General features: G+C 45.7%; 1 protein-coding gene across 1 annotated transcript in view; it reads left to right on the top strand.

Annotated features, from left to right (window-relative positions):
• CACNA1I (calcium voltage-gated channel subunit alpha1 I) overlaps positions 1-23,081 on the top strand; it is a 166,041-nt gene that overhangs the window by 34,148 nt on the left and 108,812 nt on the right. The window lies entirely within an intron of this gene.

The following is a 23,081-nucleotide window of genomic DNA, read 5'->3' as shown; positions in this document are numbered from 1 at the left end:
TTTCTCAGATAATGTTCCCGTTTCCTGACTCTATGTCAATCCCATGAATCACTGGTTAGCTCTGTACTTAACATGGCCTTTCAGTAACAGCCACAGACTGGGGTTTTGTGTGAAGCTTTGCCTTTTCTCCAGAGTTTCTAGATTGTTATCATTCTTGCATATTAGGAGAAACTTAGCTTTCCTTAGACTGTAGGTGTTTGCATCATCCATCACTTGATCCCCTTGGTCCTACTTGAGTCCTGCTTAAGGAGAAGAGGCCTGAAAGCACAAGCTGTTGCAAAAAGGCTGTCTAGACTTAAGAGATCATACAAAGGCCTCTGCAGCAGAAATCTTGCTGTGTGTGCCCATCCTTTACCAGGGACTCCACGTGGCTGTTCAGCCTTGGGATACTTGCATGCAAGGGAGACAATGCTCCCTGCAGAGCCCCTGCCTGTGCCTTGGGAGCCTTCCACTTGTCTGCCTTAGTGTTGAGTCCTGCCAGCAGAGGGAAATCCTCACCCCTTGGCAGCCTGTGCAGCTTGGACGATGAATATTTGACCACAATGGAGATGAAAAGAAAAAATTAGCGTGCAGGAAAGAAGTTCTTTTATCTCCTGAAATGCATCTGATAGCTGACCTCCAGCCTGAAGGTTCTTTCCACCTTCTCTTCCTCCTGCCTGGAGTTTATTTTCCTGTCCCATCTGAATGACTCAGCACTGATTACCCTCCATCTTAATGCAGCTCACGATGGGAGGGCGACTCAATAGAGGAGCCCTGTGTTTCTCTGCTGGGCCTTGGAGACAGCCATGCTGTACCAGAAGACACTTGCAGTCAATCTCCTCCTGTCTGGCAGGGAAGTGAGGCAGACACAACAGCTACAACACCTTTGTCTGCACAGGCTGTAGGAAAGTTGTCACCAAGTGCTGCTGCAGTTTGTTTTTCTTTCCGAGCAGGACGGGAATAGTTACTTGCCTTTGTATTTCAAGTCCTGAATAAGCAGCATGCCTTACCTCTGATTTCTGTGCATTTTCCTTAGCTATGCTGTTTATTTTTTTTAGGATTAATGCTGCCTAGAGCACTGGGTGCCTGGCATGAAAAGATAGAGCTCTGTCTCTATTCAACTGTAGCTGCAAACCTAAAGCAGTTTGTTCCGTGGTCACCGAGTTACCAAAAGACATGGCTCATTGCCCTGCTGCTGCCTAAGCATGGGAGAGGCTTTGGCTGTAGCTGTGATACAGCTTTGAAAAAGCATTTCTTGTATGTAAGCACTGATGACATAATTGACCAAACGTGAAGTGTTTTCTGGCTTGTTTTCCTTTTTATGTAAGGCTTGGTACAGCTGCAGCGGTGGCACCAGAAGATCTTTCATGGCTGTGATGGGCATGGGGTCTGCCCTTTGTCTTCTGCTCTGAATATCTATGATTGCTGCTTTAGTTCTCTGCATCTTTCAGCTCTGGGGATTTCTTTGTCTCTCTTTTTTTTTTTTTTGAATGATGTTACCTGGAATAGCTGCTTCTGTTCTCTCAAGCCTAAATTTGCATTTCACAGAACTTGAAAAATCTTTCTGGCCTGATTTAAGGTTAAATCAGCATCCCACATGAGTCTCTGACTTTCTTAGTCCTTTTGTATTCTGTGTCTGAGCCTAATTGTTTCACTAAAGTACCATATTTTCTCAGACTGACACATCTGAGCTTTAAGACTGTCACATGAATCTACTGATTCATCTTCCCATTGATGAAGAATAAAGGTGGAAGGTCCCATACAGGTAATTCTCTGCATGGAACAGGTTTGTTGACTCAGCATCCATTTGTGCCCTGTGCCTTGTTTTCTGACATCCTCTCCTTCATCTAGAAGCTCTGTGTGACTGCTACTCTGGGATCCTGCTGCAAGGAGAAATTGCATTGCCTGCCCTTAGAGGCTGTGAAGGAAGAGCCATCTCTCTCCACTCTGATTTCATGTTGCTGTCTCAAATGCCATGGCTGCTGTGGTTCCCTTGGTGGTCTGTGGTGGAGAGAAGTAATGATCTTGTCTTTTTGCTTTGTCTGTGCAGCAGCTGGCACATGGGTCCTGACCAGAGCAGGTCATGTAAGCTTTGCAGTTGTGCAAACAATGAGTAGCACTAATTGCATGTGCTCAGGCAGCAGAGACATACTTCAGAGGTAGACGTCTGGGCAGAGGAAAGCTTTGCTTTGTGCCATGTCTAGAAACAGCCAGTCTGCCCTGGGCACTATTAGCACAGCTTCTTGTGGCACTGGCAGCTTCCTTTTAACCTTGTGTGGGCTCCTTGCACTTACACCTGTGGCCTGGAAGGAAGTGGTTTGTTTTGGCCTGCACGTAGCCTTCTTTGTGTGCTGTCTCCAGAACTGGTGCTCTCCTTTCCTTGCGTCAGGATGTCCCTAGATAGGGTCTGTACCTGTTGCTCCCTTAAGAGCAAGAAGGCAGCCCACGGAGGTGGTTGGTCTCCATATTGAACAGGGTCTTCTCCAGCCCCACATCACTTCTGCCCAGATCTTGCCACGGGTCTTTTAGTGGCTGCAGATACCTCCGTGCTGTCACCTCCCATTGTAGTAGCTAAGGATATTCACAAGACCTAGAGCACCTTGTGTATGACTACCTGAGCTTCCCAGGTGACATGCAAGTGGTGTTTAAGGGGAAGCTGCCCAAATGGGACAGAGCACTGGAAATAGTTCTCTGGATGTAAGTGAGGTATTTTGTTTTCCTACAGAAAACAAGAATATGTCCTCTTCCCCTTCCTTTCTTTCTGCCACCCTTATTTTACTTCACAGTTGTTTGAATGTTTCCCCTTTCAGGCTATCTCCTCCTTTTGAAAGGAGGAATAAAATGGCCTTGTAAAACCTTTGCTCATATTTGAGAACTGCCTTAGCATAAGGATACAGAAAATGAGCCTGATTGAAGGGAGTTAAAAACAAATGGTGTTCCTGTTCATCTGAGAAACAAGAGAGTGATTTTTCTCTTTTCCTTCATCTTTAATAATCTGTGTGTGAAATGAAAAGGGGAAAAGGCAAACCAGAAGAGTTTAAATTCTACACCAGGGAAGATCATGGTGTGTTCTAGTCCCTGTGCACGGTGTATAATTAAACCCAAAATAGAGCAGTGAACCGAGGGAGGGAGGTGGGCTACAGGACCAAGCAGGAGGGGGCAGGGTTACTCACTTCAGAAGCACTATCCAAAAATAAGTCCCTATTTCTTTCTTCTGCTTTGTTTGACAAATGGGCTTGGTCTCATTTCATCCCCTTTCTGGTTTTCTCTCTCTCTCTCTCCATCTGCCCCCGCTCTCTCTGCAGTCTTACTGAAACTATTTATTGGAAGTGTATTGGGCCAGGATGTCTTCAGCTGAGGCTGAATCTGCTGTGCCAGAGTTGCACCTGCAGTGAAGGAGACTGGTGGCTCTGGCTGGGGAGCAGTGGGCTGCAGGAACTCAGTCTGTGTTGACTGCTGCTTTATCTCTTCTAATTAGCTCTGTGGTTGGATTTTTGTTGCTGGTTTTTGGTTTGTTTTTCCCTGGACTGAAGCCTTTTTCTCTCAATCCAAATATGTTTCCAATTTTTCTTCTCCCATACCTTTCACCAACCTTACCTACCCCTTGAGCTTCTGTGTTTTATTTAGCTTTCATTTCCATATTTTCTGTTCTCTTTTGTTCTATATGCACATCATTCTGCTTCTTCTATCTCTTTCTCCTCCCATTAGTGCTCTCTGTTACTTTGTCTCTTACTGCATTGCTCTTCTCTCTGGGATTGCAGTGTCTCCCCTGGCAGGAGGCTACCAGTCCAAAGCTTTGGGCCCAAGTGCCTGGCTTCACAGGCATCTGAAGAACAGGAATTGCTTTCCTGATGCGTTAAAAGGTGAAATACTTATCCCATGGCTGAATTTACAGGCAGCTAGAGGGAAGGCATGAAACAAAAGGTTGTTTTAGCAAAATTATATTAGGTAAGAAAATAATAGCTTTCATAATTTCCTGCTTCCTTGTCTTTGTCTTATGCTGTTGTCTTGTACTGCTTTTTTCTTCCATAGCCCTGCTTTCCTCTCCTATTCAATTTTTTTTTCTAGGGCATCATACTTATAATATAGCCACAAGGTAAAGGCCAACAGGCTTGTGAAGGCAACTGCTTTGCAAGAAAGTGAGAAATTCAGGTTAATTGGATGCAATCAGGTCAAAATTGAGTTAATCTTTGAGTGGGTGGGTGTGTTAGCACAAGGCTGTGTATGCATGCCCGGGCTGGGGGCTGATAGAGGCAGATTCATTTCCAACTTTGTGTGAATATGCACATTCCCTTGGAGACCAGGAGAGTGATGTACATCTGGGGAAAATGACAGGAATACAAAAGTGGCATCTCTTCATGTCACAGCAGAGAAAAATTCCTCCTTCTCTGGCAAGAGGACGAGGCTGCCAAATCCTAGAGTAAGGCTAGTGGCAAAGCTGTAACCTAATAAATGAGAGTGAAAGAGTAAACAGAACATCAGTCCTTAGGAAAGGATGCTCTGTGTGGAGGGCAGAGGGACATTGCCTGTGTGAAGGGTGAAGGAAGGGAAGATTACTTCAGATATCTGTATTGATTTTTTTCTTCTTGTAATTAAGGAACAGGTTTAGCTTTTTTAAAGCCACCTCATTTTATTCAGTTACTGAGATGTCCACTGTACTTCAGTGCCTAGGTTGGGACTGGAAGCTGAGGAAAATGGGTACTAAGGTTTATGAGGGGGGAAAAAAAAAAATATTGAATATTGGACTGTAAGGGAGCTCAGGAGGTCCCTCAGGAGTCCAGTCTCCTGTTCAAAGCAAAGTGAGCACTGAACTTGAGCCAAGCTGCCCAGGGCTTTGTTTAGCTGGGATTTGAAAACCTCAGAGAAGGGAGTCTGCACCATCTTTCTGGGAAATGTCTGGTGTAGCTTCACTATCTACACAGGGAAAATGCTTTTGCTCCCCTGTTTGGTTTAAAGAATATTGTTTCTTGTTCTCCTGCCATGTACTGCAGTGAAGAGCCTGGCTCTATCTCCTTTGATGTAGTGGCTGGATGGCTATTAGATTCCTCAAATTCTCTCTCCAGGCTGAAGAAGTCCCAGTCTCTCAGCCTCTACTTGAAGGGCAAGTTCTTCAGCCCCCTGAACATCTTGGTGAATGTGATCTGGTTTATCAACTTCTTTCTTGTACTTACAGATCCAAAGCTGAGCCAAGCATCCATATATGGTCTAGAAAGTACTGTATGAAGGGAAAGAATTGCTTTCCTTAACCTACTGGCTACAGCCCTGTGAATATAGCCATATATGCTCTTAGCTGTCTATGCTGCTGGGGCAGAGCATGAATTCCTGAACTTTTGATCGATGCTGTCTGATCTGGCTGGTTGTAGCACCTGAGCAGGACTCGCCCTGGCTGACCATTTTGGTCATGAACACAAAGGATGTGGCTCAGCAACTCTGCAGTGAATTTGGCATGTGGGAAAGGCAGACTCCTGGGGGGTGGTAAAGGCTTTGAAGGTAAGGTGAAGCTATTGACATTATCACAGTATATCAGAGGTTGGAAGGGACCTCAAGAGATCATCAGGTCCAACCCCCCTGCCAGAGCAGGATCACTTGGGGTAGTCTGCACAGGAATGCATCCAGGTGGGTTTGGAAAGTCTCCACAAAATGAGACTCCACAACCCCCCTGGGCAGCCTGTTCCAGGGCTCTGTCACCCTCACTGGAAAGAAGTTTCTCCTCATGTTGAGCTGAAATCTTCTATGTTCAGGTTTGAACCCATTGTTCCTTGTCTTATCAATGTGAACCACTGAAAAGAGCCTGGCCCCCTCCTCTTGACACCCACCCCTCAGATATTTATAGACATTGATGAGATCTCCTCTCAGTCTTCTCTTCTCCAGGCTAAACAGCCCCAGGGCTCTCAGTCTCTCTTCACAGGGAAGATGCTCAAGTCCCCTAAGCATCCTCGTGGCTCTAATTGTCATCAGCACAAGAGGAGGATTTCATAGTGAGTGGAAGCTATTGCAAAGGGATCTGCTGCTTGTAGAAGGAGAAGTTTGCCTCTTTTAGGGAAAAAGCCAAAAATTCCCCCAAAAAAAAAAAAAAGCTTCTTGTCATAATTCAGTTGGAAAGAGTGAAGTTTTGGCACCCATCATTTAGTGGCATTAAAGCAAACCTGTTGAAAACGAAATACTTTTGAGTTTCTATGGGTAGACATTCATATGGCTGAACATGTGCTGCCAGGTACCACTAAAACACTGGAACCACATTTAGGTCTGCAAGGTAACTGTCACCTTGTCTGTCAACAGATAACTAGTTATTATATATAACAGTTATTGAATAAGATTAACATAATTTAAAGATATTCAATAATAGTTCAAAATTATTTCAGTTCCCTGTGAGTCTTAGACCTCTCTGAGCAGGGCTAAGGGCAGGACACATAGAATCATAGAATCAGTCAGGGTTGGAAGGGACCACAAGGATCATCTAGTTCCAACCCCTCTGCCATGGGCAGGGACACCTCACACTAGATCAGGCTGGCCACAGCCTCATCCAGCCTGGCCTTAAACACCTCCAGGGATGGGGCCTCAACCACCTCCCTGGACAACCCATTCCAGGCTCTCACCACTCTCATGGGGAGGAACTTCTTCCTCATGTCCAGTCTGAATCTCCCCACTTCCAGCTTTGTTGCATTCCCCCTAGTCCTATCACTACCTGATATCCTAAAAAGTCCCTCCCAGCTTTCTTGTAACCCACTTCAGATCCTGGAAGGCCACAAGAAGGTCACCTCAGAGCCTTCTCTTCTCCAGACTGAACAGCCCCAACTCTCTCAGTCTGTCCTCATAGGAGATGTGCTCCAGCCCTCTGATCATCCTGGTGGCCCTTCTCTTCTGGTGGACCTTCCAGCATGTCCATAGCCCTCCTGTAGTAGGGGCTCCAGAACTGGATGCAGTACTCCAGGTGAGGTCTCACCAGAGCTGAGTAGAGAGGGAGAATCACCTCCCTTGACCTGCTGGCCACACTTCTCTTGATGTAGCCCAGGATCTGGTTGGCTTTCTGGGCTGCAAGTGCACATTGACAGCTCCTGTTGAGCTTCTCATCCACCAGCACCCCCAAGTCCCTCTCCTCAGGGCTGCTCTCCAGCCAGTCCCTGCCCAGCCTGTGTTTGTGCTTGGGATTGCCTCGACCCAGATGCAGGACCTTGCACTTTGTCTTGTTGAACCTCATGAGATTGGCTTGTGTCCACTTCTCCAGCCTGTCAAGGTCCCTCTGGATGGCATCCCTTCCCTCCAGCCTGTCTGCTGCACCACACAGCTTGGTGTCATCAGAAAAGTTGCTGAGGGTACACTCGATGCCTGCAAACATGCTGCTGAAGCAATCCACTTGGACTCTCCTGTGGACTTTAAATTCCTCAGTGTAGTGAGAGACCATTCACACAATGGCAGCTTGTCTTCACACCTTCTCACCTGCATGGCCTGGCATAACCACTGAGCTATGGGTTCATGAAAATATACCCTACAGTACACCTTCAAAAGTGGTTTTCCTTCCAACTCTGGTCTTACATGGCCATGTGCATATGGGCTAGAATGATTCACTTGTACATCTTTGACTGTAAGTAGCTGAAGTATGATAATAATGAGCTACGGGGCATTTCCTAAGCAGTGTGAACATGCAGAGATGCAGGAGAAAGTCAGCAAAAGGAGTAAGAGACAATCCGTAGCAATAAGCCATTCAGACTTGCAAGCCGAGTCCCCTTTCTTCTGAATCTGGTTATAAACCATTCATGATTAGGGTCTGTAGGAGGAGAGTAGAAAACAGAGATGCAGGAAATCTCTAGGAAGATGGAAAGTGTGCACTATCCTGATGTAACCTGAAATGAATGAAAACCTTGCTTCAGACCTCACAGATAGGATTTGCTGAAGCTGTGCTCTGTCCACATTTGGGGGAATTTCCAGCAGCGCTAAGGACTTCATTTTGTAAGAAATAAAAAGGGAAGGCCCCACTAATAAATTAACCTAGTCCAACTGGTGACACATGAACTGTATGAGTGTTAGCATTCTTCAAGGGATTTCCCATTTTGGGTTTGTGTCACAGAGCAGTATTTAGTTGATGGAAGAGCTGCTGGATATGTTGGGGCTTCAGGCTGGGTTAGGAGGTAGATTGGAGTGAATTGGCCACCATTGTTTGGCAACATGAGGTATGTCATGGCTCCTGGCTGTCTGATGAGGTTGGTTGACTTAGGAGCTTGGAATTTGTCCATCCCTGTTGCAGTCTCACAGTATATCAGAGAGTGGAAGGGACCTCCAGAGATCATCAGGTCCAACCCCCTACCAGAGCAGGATTACTTAGGGTAGTCTGCACAGGAATGCATCCAAGTGGGTTTTGAAAGTCTCCAGAGAAGGAGACTCCACAACCCCCCTGGGCAGCCTGTTCCAGTGCTCTGTCACCCTCACTGTAAAGAAGTTTCTCCTCAAGTTGAGCTGAAATCTTCTATGTTCAAGTTGGAACCCATTGTTCCTTGTCTTATCACTGTGAACCACCAAAAAGAGCCTGGCCCCCTCCACTTGACACCCACCTCTCAGACATTTATACACAATGATCAGATCCCCTCTGTCCTGCAAAGCAATCACCCACCAGATACTTCAGGCGTCTGATGGACTTTGCTTTAGAGTCTTCTACAGCTCGCTAGGCAGGTGATGGATTTCTGATTATTTGGAACCGTTTTGGTAGCACCTTCCAGATCAGAGGGTCCCAGTGGATGTTTGGAGATGAAGATATTGGAGGCAAACCCATGACTGCAGGGAGTAATCAGCTGCAGCAGAAGGTGTGATGGGGAGAGGATGGGTGCCGTGGTTCCCTCTTCCTTTGAGGGTCTCTTGCTCCTTGGCCTGTTGATGCATGGTCCGGAGAGACTCCCTTGATCCAGGAGTGAAGTGGTGGTCAAGATGGGAGTGCAGCCCTGGCATTGTGATCCTGATAGTGCTCTGTCCTGGTTTCAGCTGGAATAAAGTTGATTTTCTTCCTAGTAGCTGGTACAGTGCTGTGTTTGTAGGTTTAGGACAAGAATAATGTTGATAACACACTGATGGTTTAGTTGTTGCTAAGCAGTCTTTGTATTAAGCCAAGAACTTTTCAGCTTCTCATACTGCTGTGCCAGCAGAGGCTGGGAGTGCACAAGGAGCTGGGAAGGGACACAGCAAGGACAGCTGACCCAAATGAGCCCAGGGGATGTTCCACACCCTATGATGTCATACCCAGTATATAAACTGGGGGGGGAGGGAGCTGACAGGGGAATTCTGTGGCTTGGGGATTGGCTGGGCATCAGTCAGTGGGTGGTGAGCAATTGTACTATGCATCACTTGTTTTGTCTGTTCTGTTGTCACTGTTATCATTATTTTCCCTTCCTTTTCTGTCCTTATTAAACATTCTTTATTTCAAAACACTAATTTAGTATTATTTTTTTTCCCTCTCTCTCCCATCCCACTGAGGTGGGTGGAGGGGAAGTGAGCAAGTGGCTGAGTGGTGATTAGCTGCTGGCTGGGGTTGCACCATGACAGGCTCTTAAGCCCTCGAGGAGGGTGACCAAGCATACAGCCAAACAGGTTTATGTGATGCTGCATCAGCAAGAGACTCTGTACCCTTTTTCCTGTAGCTATGTAAAGGCAGCTACAGGCCCCTGGCAGAAGCACTTCTAAACATCTTTATCCGTGGCAGCCTAAGTGCTCATGATTAGTTTTAATTCCAGCTATTTTCAGTGATTTAAAGCACTGCTTTCCTTGCATGGCCTCATGCCTTTAATTAGCCAAAGCAAACCCCTGTGCTTTCCTTCATCCAAATGGAGGAGAGTTTTATCACTTCTGCCACAGCTTCTCTCTCCGAAACGCAAAGCAGGATCCAGTAGCTGGCAACCCCAAGAGCTGCCAGGAGCCTGTGCTGCTGCAGGCTGTTTCCCTGGCATGCAAAGAGAGGGATGAGGACCCCTCTGCCTGTGTCTGTTCTGCTTCTTGGCAAGTATCACCTGGGACAACAGGGCCAGAGGGTCTGGGATACACATTTGCTATCTCCCCTGGGCTGCTTGTTGTTGAGTGGCACATGCAGTGTGGAGAGGTAGTGCCAACCTCATTGCTTTTGTCCAGGTACCTTTGAGGACCCCCTACCTGCTTTCTGCAGGCATCCTCTCTCCTCCTTTCTCCTCTGCTGTAAGCACAGATTTTCAGATAAGTGATACAATATCATCTTATTTGGTGTGCTATCTGCCGTGCTGGCTGTATTCTCCAAACACAATAGCACAAATCACTTTACATAACAGAAGTGGGGAATTCAATAATAGCAACAGCAGAGGGAAGGAGGAAATCAACCACTGAAAAAAAGAGAGAGATGTTTCCAACCATGAGCTTTAATATTTGTAGGAGTTAAATCCAATGCAAGAATGATTCTTCCAGGTCAGTCCTGAAAAAGCTTGAAACCTCTTGTAGGGAGTGATATGTGGGGAAATCCAGTGGTGGCTGTTTTGCCTGAAATGCCATGGACAAGATATGGAGATGGGGAATGGCATTGGGCCAGCTCAGTACTCCATCTGCATGAGCTGTCAGTCTATCTCCTGCTAAACTGTGCAGCGAGAACATGGTCCTGGTGATGTTTCACCCAGCCTCCCCATTTCGGTTTTTATTCCCCTCTTTGAGAATGGTGACCAGCACTGCACATAGTAATCTGGGCATGATCCCAGCCCTGAATTATAGAAGGCTCAGCACAGTCTCTGTATCACTTCATCCTATTCCTTCTGCATTCTGACACTGTGGTTGAGTTCTGTTGCCACAGCTGCACAGTAAGCTGAGCTCAGCATTCAGCTTTTCCTATTGCCATCTCGATTCTTTTCTTTGCTGAGACAGTTTTCTACTATTCACAGACCTTTCAAATGTATGAATGCTTCTCCCCTGCCTTTAGAGGTATTATTTGCATTTACCAACACTGAATGTAACTTATTATCACACTGTCTATTTGCTTAGGTCTTACTCAGGTTCTTCTCTATTGCTTTTGGTCCCTGGCTACCTCAAATGACTTCGTGTTGTCTACAGTTTTGTCACTCGTTGAATGTTCTCATTTCCAGATAACTGTTTTTAAATAACATGTGCCACAGCCTAGAAATGAATCTCTATCCATCACACACACACACAAAATAATTCACTGCCATAGTAAGGATTTGAATCCTGCTGGGGTATAAATGTTGACCAATTTAATTCACAGATGAATCCTATCAGGACCCAAGGACTTGTACATGAGCAAACCCAGAGAGGGTGATGAGAGTCATTTTGAGAGCAGCAGAACTGATTATGCCTCATGTTTGTGTTTCATGCCCTGCAGCCCTTTTTCTCTGAAGTGGGAAGGGGCATCCACAGGAGCACTGGGGCAGAGACCTGTTCCTGAGCAGAGGACTTTGGGTGGGATAAGAGAGAAATCATAAGACCTTCACAAATTGTGCAGTTCAGAGCACCTTGATCTTAACATTATGTAGGAGGGTCAGAAACAGCTTGTGGCAGACCCTGTATAAATATAGGAAAAGAAGATGGTCCTTGCTTTAAGGTGTTTATTGTTTAGGTGCACAGGCAGACATCATACTGTAGACCTGGCATGTAGTACTCCTTTTTTCTTGGGGGGTTGAGGTCATTACACATTGAGTACTCTGAGCTCTAGGGGGAGCCTGGGAAGAGTGAAACAAAAAAAGTGGAAAGAGAGAACAAGGGAGATGCTGAAGGATGTGGAAAGTTCAAGGGTTGTTTTTCAGTAGGAAAGATTAAAGTGCTATTATGGGTTGCTTGACCTAGCAACAAGTCAAGGAGGAGTCTGGAAGGAATTTGTCACACTAGGAAAAGTTTCTGTCCCAGGGATGGAGAAGATTTACTTTAAGATTATAGAAATGCTGGATGGTTATGGAGGGAGGAAGGACAAAACATTTTGAATATTCAAAAGAGCTTTGTGCCTGTGAAGTTGTTAAGCTGATGAATGCCCCATGGCTTGTGACACTTGCAACTTGGCTCAAACACACTAGAAACTGTGTTGCTAGGGTCCTTCTAGTCAGAGTTGGGCTGCTGCACGTGTCTCTGTCACTGCTGACTGCTGTATTTCTAGGCAGAGATGCTTCAGCTCCAGCAGGAAATTAAGAAGGAATATGACAATTGCCAGTCAGCCAGACTGGAAGCTCTATCATGGTTTCTTTGGCTGTAGCCAAACCTCACAATCCATAAGAGTGTCCTGGAGATTACTGGATGCAATAGTCAGGAAAGGTAAAGGCTGGGAGCATTTCTATCCATCATGGCAGCAGTTCTGGGGGATTGCTGCAGTCCAGGAGGGACCACTTATGGTTTCCTTTTTAAAAGGGGATCAGAAGGCCATAGCAGGCAAGAGCATGTATTGAGATAGCACAACAGGAAAGCAGTTACCTACAAAAGGAGGGAGAACAGCTGTATCACAAATGAAGAGAAGTCAGGAAGGAGCAAGAGTTGTCAAATCTGAATTCCAGGAGGATGCAGCAGCTCAGCATTTAAGGTCAAAAAGAATGAGCCAAGAGAAAAGCTCATAGTTTGCAGAAGATGAGATCATTAGCTATCCCAGGCAGTTCCACTGCTCTGGCTCTGCCAGAGCCTCATCTACAAATAGGCTGAGTTTATCCTGTGTATAAAAATGAGAGATGGCATTCCCCCCTGCCTGCTTCCCTGAGAAGAGGGAGGGCTGAAAAGTGACAACATGTGAGGGCAAAGGTGGGAATGTACAGGGGCTGTAAGTAGTGACATCTAATTAAATGGCAGAAAAATAATGGAGGAGAAGAAATTTGAAATCATGACAGTGGGACAGGGGAGCTGGGAGAGGGGTTGGAAGAAGTAGGAATTGGTGCAACAGGAGCAAGATATGAGGAATACCCTGAGGGATGTGAAAAGGAATAAACAATATCCTGGGTGCAGTGAAAAGCAGCAGCAGACAGGGAGTGACTTTCTTGAGCTTTAGACTAATCTTACAGTGAAAGGAAGTGACAGATGCTCTAGCCACTCATCATGTTGTGTGGGAGCTGCAGTCCTGCACTCATGTGCTTTTGCAGTGGAAATGAGCAGCAAATTAATTAGGAATTGGTAGCAGTGTTCAGAATGGCTGGCAATCCACAAAGAAAAGATGGTCAAGTGCCATGACCCATCTGGAGGTGTTCCTGTGTGACCTGTGCTAGAGTCTATGGTCCTGCTCTGGCAGGGGGGTTGGTCTCGATGACCTTCAGAGGTCCCTTCCAACCCCTAACATCCTGTGAGCCTGGGATCCGATGGCTGGAAAGAGGCTTGGGGCTCAGTGAAGGCTTGGGCATTTGGCACTCAGGCTAAGTGAGCTAGATAGAACACTGTGAAAGATTTGGCTGGCAAAGCAAATCTATTTATCCTGAAACTGGCTTGTGTCACTGCAGCATCCCTAGTGCAAGACAATCTTGTAGCTGTGTTTTCCTTGGACTCTGAGCTAAACAGGCAGAGGAATGTTTGCTTAGCATACAGAAGAAGCTGATGTGAAGAGGATAAGGATGTTGGACACTCCTAGTGCTGGGCTAGGTATGAATTGTTGATATGGCCTCTCTCTGACAGTGACTGCTGTGGAAAGTGACAGCTGTCTGAAAGGTGTCTCTACCTTCTAAGGTGTTAACTAGCATGAATCACAGCAGCTTTTATTAATACAAACAATTATTTTTATGACCTGAAAATGAGGTGTCAAGCAGAATTTGCTTGGCTTGATCTGTGAAGATTTGACTCAAAATGATGAGAGCAAATTGATTGTGGAAGGGGTAAAAAAAAAAACCTCAAAATGAGTGTTGCAAAAGTTAATGCTGATATCCACCTCATCAGCTGTGACTCACAGCTGCCCTCCAGGCTGCCTTGCTCCGTGCTCCAGTTCAGACCTGTTGCTTGCCTGCCTCACGATCCCTGTGACACTTAAAAAAAATCAAGCAATAAATGTGATTGCCTTGATTATAAATGTCATTCAGCTCAGAAGGAAGAGGAATGGCTGAGCTGGGGCTGGTCCAGTACATAGCTGCTGGTGATTAACCACAGCAGGGAGCACCTCTCACGAAGGTGTCTCAGTGGTGTTGCTGGCAGATGCAGATTAATCCTGAGTGTATGGGTTAGAGACTGGTACAAGTGCTGGAGGCTTTGAGGTTCTCTGCTGATGACAGCTCTGGGTACAGTTTTATCATGGATTGCTTGGTCCTGTGTTAACTGATTTTGGAATCCTGGTCTTGCCACCTTCCTGTGGCAGTGAGTTTTGCTGTTTGATCATTTATTGAAATGGAGGGGGAAAGCATTTCTCATCTGCAAGGTTTGGATTTGCCCTCTTCTAATGCCACTGTGTATCCTTCTGCCCTGTGCTGGGAGCACAGAAGTTCTCCAGTTTGCTGTCTTGCAGTTCTCCAGTTATTTTGTTATTTTATACACTTGTATAATTTTTCCTGTTCAGAGGAGCTTAGTACCAAAAGAGTCCTGGAGTTGCTTTCTTTAGCACCCTGCAGTCATGAGCCATTGCACTGTTAAGTGCAGAATGAACTACCAAAAATGTCTCCTCGTACATCAGAGGTCATGAAATGATTCTGTGTGCTCTGCAGTAGATGTAGAACCTATGCAACAGCAGATGGAAAATCTCAGACAACAATACTGTGGTGACAGTCCTGGGAGGAAGCAAGGGTATTGCTAACATAGTTCGTGCTTGTAGTGGGGAAGAGAAACTCCTTGGTGAAAGAGACTAGAAACTGGCCCGAAGTTTCCCCTCTCCTTGCAGAGAATGGTGTTCCTAGACTGTCCACCAATTTCATCACAGCCTGAGGTGACAACTCCTGCTGCCTAGCATCTCTGGTCTTTGTCCTCCCAGACCTTTTGCAGCTGGACACCTTGCCTGGTGGTGATGTGCTTGGATGTGGGGACCTCAGCTCCCTTGCACAGGCTATTGGTGCTCAAAATCCTGCAGGGTGATTTGGTGTAGCTTTAACGTGGACTTTGTAAAATAATCACTTTGGTTCTATTGACACAGTGACACTCAGCATTGCATTGACCATCTGCCTTGCTTGGCTAAGTCTTATTTCAGTACCCAAGAGTGCTCTCTGGTCTTGAGAGGCTGTTTTGACCTACCCAAAATAACGTGCATCCTCTGCAGACTCTGTGATCCCACCAAGACATCCCTTCCCACATAATTTATGCATTATTCAAGCCATCTGTCCAGCACTCACCTCCTTTATTCTGAACTAATGTCCTTCTGAACGACTCTCCTCATGCTCTAAACACTTCCCTAAATCTAGTGTCACTCATGTATCTCTTCATTCACTGCCTCCTCCTAGGACATTGTACATAATTACATTGTGAACCCTATCACTTCAGGGCTCAGATGTTGTCACTTCTCAAATTAGTTCCTGCATGTTACTGAAAATGAAGTCAGGAATAGCTGCTTTTGCTTGAATTAACTGTTCCAGGCAGCAATTGTTGGAAGTGCCGAGGAGCTGTTGTGTCCTTTGTGCCAGCTTAGACATGAATTCCCCTGACTTCATTTGCTTTAAATTGTGCCACTGCTTCTTTCAAAGCTGTACATCCAGTTTTGACTATATCTGGAACCCTGATGATGAATGTGCAACATGGGATTATAAAGGTATTGCTGCTCCTGGGGTTGTGATTTCGTGCGGAGTTGGTGGAATCGTAGAATGTTAGGGGTTGGAAGGAACCTCAGAAGATCATTCAGTCTAAATCTCCTGTCAGAACAGGAATGCATCCTGGTGGGTTTTGAATGTCTTCAGAGAGACTCCACAAACTCTCTGGGCAGCTTGTTCCAGTGTTCTGCCACCCTCACAGTGAAAAAGCTTCGTGTGGAGCCTCCTGTGCTCCAGCTTGCACCCATTGCCCCTTGTCCTATCACTGGACATCCCTGAGCAGAGTCTGGCTCTGTCCCCCTGACACTTGCCCTGCAGATCTTTATAAACATGAATGAGGTCACCTCTCAGTCTCCCTTGCTCCAAACTAAAGAGACCCAGCTCCCTCAGCCTTTTGAAGAAAGGGAGACATTCCACTCCCTAAATCATCTTTGTGGCTCTGTGCTGGACTTTTTTAAGCAGTTCCCTGTCCTTCTTGAACTGAGGGGCCCAGAACTGGACACAATACTCCAGACGTGGCCTTATCAGGGCAGACTAGAAGGGGAGGAGTTGATGGTACTCTCTTGGGAACTTCAAGGTTTCCCCTTAAGAATGTTAAGGTTTCTGAGTTAGCTCCACAGAGGTATTTAAAAGACTGCATTATTCCTCCAACCCTTTGGCTTGAACCCACTTTTCTAGCTAACTTGCAGCCAGCTATTCTAACATCCCATTTGCTTTTTAGCATTGCACCAAGTTTCTGTCATTCATAGAGTATTAGTCATCATCCATTGCCAGGATTTCTAGTTTACCTTAAAATCAGCCCATTTTGAGATGTTTAAAGCTATATTTGAAGGGGAGAAGGGAGTGAAAAAAAAAAAAAGGCAGTAGTAGAAATGCTAATGTTGAATCTTCCTCCCTTATTTAAAAGTCTGTCTTGCTCCTGTCTCCTCTGATACTCCATGAGTTGCTGAGGGAATGTGATTTCTGGGCTTGGATTTGCCAAATATAACTGGCTTATGTTTTTATCTGCTGTAATGAAAGCAAGTTTGAGTCAGATGAGGAAGGACCTTTAGCAGATCACCTTACTCCACCCTGCTGTGTAAATCTGATGGGTTCAAGGGGCTTATGGCTATGGGGCTTTGCTCTAGGTCTCTGTTAACATGGCATGCTGTGCTGGGAGCAGGGCTACCAACTCCAGGGCATGCAAAATGGGGGTGCAGTCTCCTACCCCAACCCAATACAGCTCCTCATGTCTTTTGGGCCAGACCTCCCCTGAAGGAGGTGGTTGGCACTGCAAAGGGGCCAAGACAAGGGAGGGAAACAGAATTAGACATCTTGAGGAACTGGGATAGCATTCTTCTGGAGGGGGGCCACACACACCACAGGCTGTGAGATTATGCTGGTCCTTTACTGCAGGGCTCTGCAGGGAAGGGGCTGATGGGATCTCCCACAGCTGAATCTGGTTAAACCCTTCTTCAGGGAGCAGCTCATCTCCCTCTCAGCATCCCCGAGTTCAGACCCACTGAGGAAAGCTCCTCTGCAGCCAGCTGGGAGCTGGGTAAATAGGGGAGATACTGCCTGACATAATGGCTTTCAGCACTCCGTGCAAACCTCTGAAATCCAATAACAAAGCAGCTCAGAGGAGAAAGAGGGACCCAAGTTGGGTGTTCAAATCTATCCACAAGTGTGTAGTGTCTCAGGTGCACACCAGGGACAGCATGTGAGCTCCAACCGTGCTTCTGGAGGACTTTGCCCTGGAACTGATTTCAGCTGGAAATTGCTGATTTGGTGAAATCAGCATCAATTTATTGCCACTCCTCCACCTCCTGGAAATAATGTGCATGTTGTAATCAGCTCAGAATATTTTCTTTTGGCTTTGTATGGTAATATAAAAGTCAACATAACAATGGGTGATTGTCAAGACCCTTAGGTCAAACAATGTGCTTCAAACAAGTCAAAGCAAAATGTATTTTTTAATGTATTTTTCTGAGGCCACTGCAAATTAAGATGACACAGGCTTATGGCACACAGCATGACATTTAACTTCTACCAGCCTGTTAGGAATCCATGGCCTTAATGTCCAAACAAACACTTGATAAGGTTCAGTATATTTCTCTCTTTTATTCTTTTTTTTTAGTTTAGTTTTGATAACAGCTGTGGGGCTGACAGCTCTGAAGAATGAGCCTTAATGCATTTCTGCAACTCACATCCTCACATCTTTAAAGCTTGATGTGTCCTGGCAACTCCTCCTCCATTTCTGAAGCTATCTTTTTTTTTTTTTTTTTTTTTTATTTTGCCCCTCCTTTCAAAGCTTGTAATGTTTCATAGGTAGACATGAACTACATCCATCAAAGTCCAAGTTTAGCTGCAAGGTGGATAGTGGAGATTGCAATGCAGTCTGTGGGGTTTGCAATGCAGTCCATGTGGTTTCCCTTAGGTTGTTGGCTCCAAGCCTACCCCTTGTGCAGGCTCAGAGGGTTTGTGCTGTTCTTGGGCTGCCTCTGACAGTTTATCCAGACTGCACAAACAAGGAGAGGCAGTGCATGACTGGGAGTGCAGAGCCAGGGCTGACAGAGGAGCTTGTGGCCACTGAGGCTTGCAGGAGGGGTAAGGATGAAGCCCAGGAGGGAGAGCAGCTTCTAGACCTGTGTTCAACTCACCTGTCTAATACATTTGCTATGCTTTGAGCTGATTTTTGGATAGGAGTCTGCTTGTAAGCTGTTATGATTTAACCCCAGGCAGCAAGTAAGCACCACACAGCTGCTCTCCCACTCCCTTCCCCTGCCTTCTCTAGTTGGGATGGGGAGGAGAATCAAAACCAAGTAAAACTCATTGGTTGAGATAAGAGCTTAAGAGCTGAAATAAAGCCAACATACAATAATAGTTGCAAAGAAAAGGAGGATAATAAACAGAGAGAAAGAAAAAAGAACAAATGATGCCCAAGGCAATTGCTCACCACTTGCTGCCCGATACCTGAGGAGTGACCTGACCCTCCTGGTGGACTCCTCCCTGTTTATAATCTGGGAATGATGTCATATGGTGTGGAATATTCCTTTGGCTGGTTTGGGTCAGCTGTTCTGGTTGTATCCCATTCCATCTTCTAGTACCACTCCAGCCTTCTTGGAAAAGCTGAAACATCCTTGACTGTCTGGTATTACCACTGCTTACCAATAATTAAACCATAAATGTGTTACAAACATTATTCTTATATTAAATCTAAAACAGCACTGCACCAGAAACTAGGAAGAAAATTAACTCTATCCCAGTTGAAACCAGGACACAAGCTCATGTTGTCAGAATGGGGACAGCTCTGTAGCAAACAAGGCAGGGATGAGTCCCCAAGAGAGGGCTTCCTGCTTGTCCTTCTGCCAGCCCTGCAAGAATGGAGAAGGCAGACTCCTGACTCACCTGCTAGGGACAAGCCTGAGCATATCCAAGTCCTTCTTGCTCTTCTGTTGGCTGCTGTTTCTCAGAGAACAGGTGAGCAAGGGCCTGTGTTTGGAACCACACAGAACACAGGCTGCTGCCTTCCTCCTCCATCACAGCATGGAGGAAGGGATGAGAAAGAGGACTACTCACATCAAGGCTCCTCGTTGGGCATAAGCAAACACACATCTCACTGGAGATCTCATCAGCATGAGCTTGTTCCTATAGAGCAATGTCCACACTATCCCTACTTTCATACCCTCCCCAATGCCAGTGCAGTGTGGGGCAGCTGGGGAGGAAGCAGAGCATGAGCTCCTTTCAAGGGCTGGAGTGCTGTGGGGAGAGGTACCAATAATGGAAATTGAAATGCAAATTCTTCTTCTGAGTGGAGAAAAGGCCCCCATAAATCAGGAGTGACAGGAACACAAAGACACCATCAGGATGCATTTGCACAATCAAGGGATGTTTCATATATCAGAGAGAACCAAGGCACAACCTCCACTCCTGAAATAAACCAAATCCATTTTTTTTCTTGTCAGTGAAGCAGCCTCTGAAATTCTCTGTTTGAAGGGAAACAGAAAACAGAAAGAAGGTTTGAGTTAAATTTTACCCAGATGTGGCATGCTTTCTAATCTAGACAGAAAAATGTTTGTTTTAAAGAGCCAGTGGAAACCAAACCATTCCTCCTTCCCTACACACCCAGCAACACGATAAGGATCTGGGATGTTGGGGTGTGGGGAGTTTTCATTCTATTAAAAAAACCCCAAAACTAGGTATTACCATTTTCAAATAAATGATACTGCTGCCCTTCACAGTTTGTGTAGTCTAGGAAGAGAGTAACCTCATGGCAAAGGAAGAGAGCAGAAGTGCTTGAACAGAGATCCAGCAGAAGACAGCATAGAGAGCTTTTTCCTGGGCTTGACCCTACAGCCACGACTAAATGCTTCACTGTAGGGCTGGGCAAGCTGGAGGTGCTGTTCTAGTAAGAGGTGGAAGTTTTAGCCTGAAATGAGAAGTGACAGAACTGAGTGATTTAATTTGGTCTTGCAAGCCCTGCCCTGGATTTTTAGCTTCTCTCTCCATCGTGCTGTCACAAACACCAAATCCATCCAGCTTTTTCTGTGGCAACTGATCAAACCCCTGTGTCTCACTGTCTTTCATGTTAGAGGTGAGAAAGGTCTTTCAGGCTTACCAACTAGCTTCCCTACTAGGCAGTATGTGCTGGATGTTTCTCTACTTCCATGTAAATATTCCTAAGCAGCTCAGCTCCTGTGGGTGTGAAATCTTTATCCCAGACCCTACTATGAGGTAGTTTTCTGTGCAGTTCTCAGTGTGTGTCTTAAAACCAGGTCAAGGATGTCCAACACCCTCTCAGCCTTGCAAAAGATGTGATTATGTATATGCAAGTGGTATAAGAAATCAGCCATGAAACATCTGAGCTCTGCTTTTGACTGCAGCTTTGTGGTCTTCTCCCACACATAGTGTTAAGTTACAGTGGCAAGACTGAAGCAGTTGTCATCTTCTGTTGTCCACCTTATCCTTCTGCTGGAGATTCCCTCCCCAGCAAGAAGGGCTCAGCAGGATGTGGGGCAGTCTGCTGCAGCAGTCTGTATGACTGTGCATTGCAATACTTAAATTTGTGAAGAGTTCTACTGGTGGATGGAGTTCTGGGCTACTTCTGCCCAGGTGCAAATAGAGGACCCTTCTGGAAAGCCATTGGGTGGTAAGCACTGGAGCTGTCCCAGTTTGCTTCCTCAAGCTGAGCCATCATCCTCTGCTGTATCAGCTGCAGAATGGGGATCAGGCAGACAGGCTTTATTGACATGATTTGGAGTGGATTAAAATTCACAATTGAGTTATGCAGGCTCTGCATTAATAAAACCTTTCTGTCAACCACCACGTGCTCTAAAGCACATTAGAAAGTGGCTGCATTATGAAGGGCTTGGGGAATTCAGATTTGTTTCCCTGCAGCTGTTTTTCTGTCCCTGCCAGGGTCAGGTGTGCAATGTGCCATCAACCTCACTCTGCTGGATAAGGAAAGATCCATCTCTCTTTCTACAAGGTGACCCATGAGAGATTCTCCAATGCTAAACTGCTTTGTTTTTGTTTTCTTTACTGTTTTGGAGCCATTTCACAACTGGAAGGGAAGGAAGAGCATTGCTAGAATGTGGGAGACTGTTTCCTATGGAAGGCTGATTTTCCCTGGCTGTTTTTCCCTGACAATGACATGGGTTTTGTGGGTTCCTGCTCTCCTCTGCCCTGATTGCTTTATCCCAGTCTTGTGCTGTCTCATCAACCTTCTGGTGGGCAACAGTGCTCTGGGATGAGAGATGAGAAGAAAAACCTGACCCAGAGTGGTCACAGTGACTGGGTGAAAAGGCAATGCTTTGGTTCCCTCTAAACAAACAGCCAGACACCCACATGCATGTTCACACTGCTCCTTTCTTTATGTATCATGCAGCAGCTTAAACACAGATCCCCAAATTTATGTGCTGTTGAGATTATAGGTGTGGTGGCTAAGATTTAATGGAGCCTGGAAAGCAGAGCTGGATCAGATGATCCTTGAGGCCCCTTCCAACCTGACATTCTATGGTTGCCTAGCCCCACTTCAAATTGTCAAGGTCTCCTCAGTGTTTGGACAAATTCACTCTCTCTGCTGTGGGCTGAAAGGAACCTTTCCTGTGCAGTGTGTGGAGTTTGCTGGCTTCAGTGCCTTTGGTTTTGACCTTGATGGTAGTAGTTACAGGGGAGGGTGCTAAGTGATCACAACAGTTTCTTCTGCAGAGCACAGGGCTTCAGTGCAAGGAGGACAGGGAATAATGATGTCTTTTATTGCTCTGTTTCTTTTAAATTAAGGTTAATTGGAAAAAGTAGAGGAATTTTCAAACATGGGAAGAAAAGGCCTTTGTGGCAGTTTTAGGCTGTGCCCAGGAAAATTTTCCTCAGTTGGAGTAGGAAAGTGGTAGAATGTAAATAAATTACTATTGGATGTAGAGGGAAAATAATGATAAGGTCTAAATAAATCCTATTGGTCTGATTACTAACATCGAATTAGTTGTGTAAACTAACTCTTTCTCTTCTTGATTTCTTTGCTCTAGCAGATACTGGCTGCTGCTTCTGCTTGGCTGTCGTTGACCTTGGCTGCATTTTTGTTGTATCTAACAAGCTACTCTCTGCTCTTCTCTCTCTTTTACCTTGTATAGGGTGGGGGAAGCTGTTTGTGGTCCCCTGGTTTTGTTGTGGCAGGGGGGTTCTTGTGCTGTTTATAAGTTGTAAATATTGTGTATTTTGCACATACTCATTGCATTCCATATTTCTAGGTGGTGGTTTTGCTTGCAAACACAGCTTCATTTTCTTCCACTGAGCTAGTCTGGCAATTTTATTTTGGGGGGGTGATTTCAACCCACCACAGCCTTCGTAAGAGAAAGTTCACCTTTCCAAACAGGTATGACTGGCTTAAAGGAGAGGACTTTGACTATTTGAAAACATCATGTGCATCAGATGTGCCAGCAGAAAGGTTGGCTATGCTAGGTGAAGAAATAAAATGCTAGACAAAGCATCAAAACACGTGAATGTGTGTGCCAGCTGGCTGTGCTCTGCCTGTGCCCTATATCCTTGTGTATGTTACACATGCACAGGCACAGTTCCCTTGAAAAGCTGCTGTGCAGCAGCAGCCTATAACAGGGCCAATGCAAGTCTATCACTGCTTTTTTTTTTTTTTATACACCTTCACACAAAAGCCTGCAAGGCAGCTGCAAGGAGTGAGGGAGAAGTGCGACTGATAATGGAGGAGGAAAGGATCTGGGGGTGGAGGGGTGTGTGCATGTGGGGAGACTTCACAGAAATAGTCTCAAGGTATGGAGAGTTAGGCAGGATGGGCAAAGAGCTTTGCATGTGACAGTGCAGCCTGGTGTGACAATTGTCACTTAGAAATTTTCATCTTCTCTATGAGGCTGTAAAGTATGTTTGAAGGGTTGCTAGGACTAATTACCCTGGAGAAATGAAGCTGGGCTTAAACAAAAGCTTAAACAAAGGAAATTGTAATAGGGGTCACTGCTCACAAAACATTGG

Source organism: Indicator indicator, chromosome 14, assembly GCF_027791375.1.
Source record: "Indicator indicator isolate 239-I01 chromosome 14, UM_Iind_1.1, whole genome shotgun sequence".
Lineage (NCBI taxonomy): Eukaryota > Metazoa > Chordata > Aves > Piciformes > Indicatoridae > Indicator > Indicator indicator.
The sequence above is the reverse complement of the archived record's forward strand: the minus strand, read 5'-3'. Positions and strand labels throughout refer to the sequence as shown.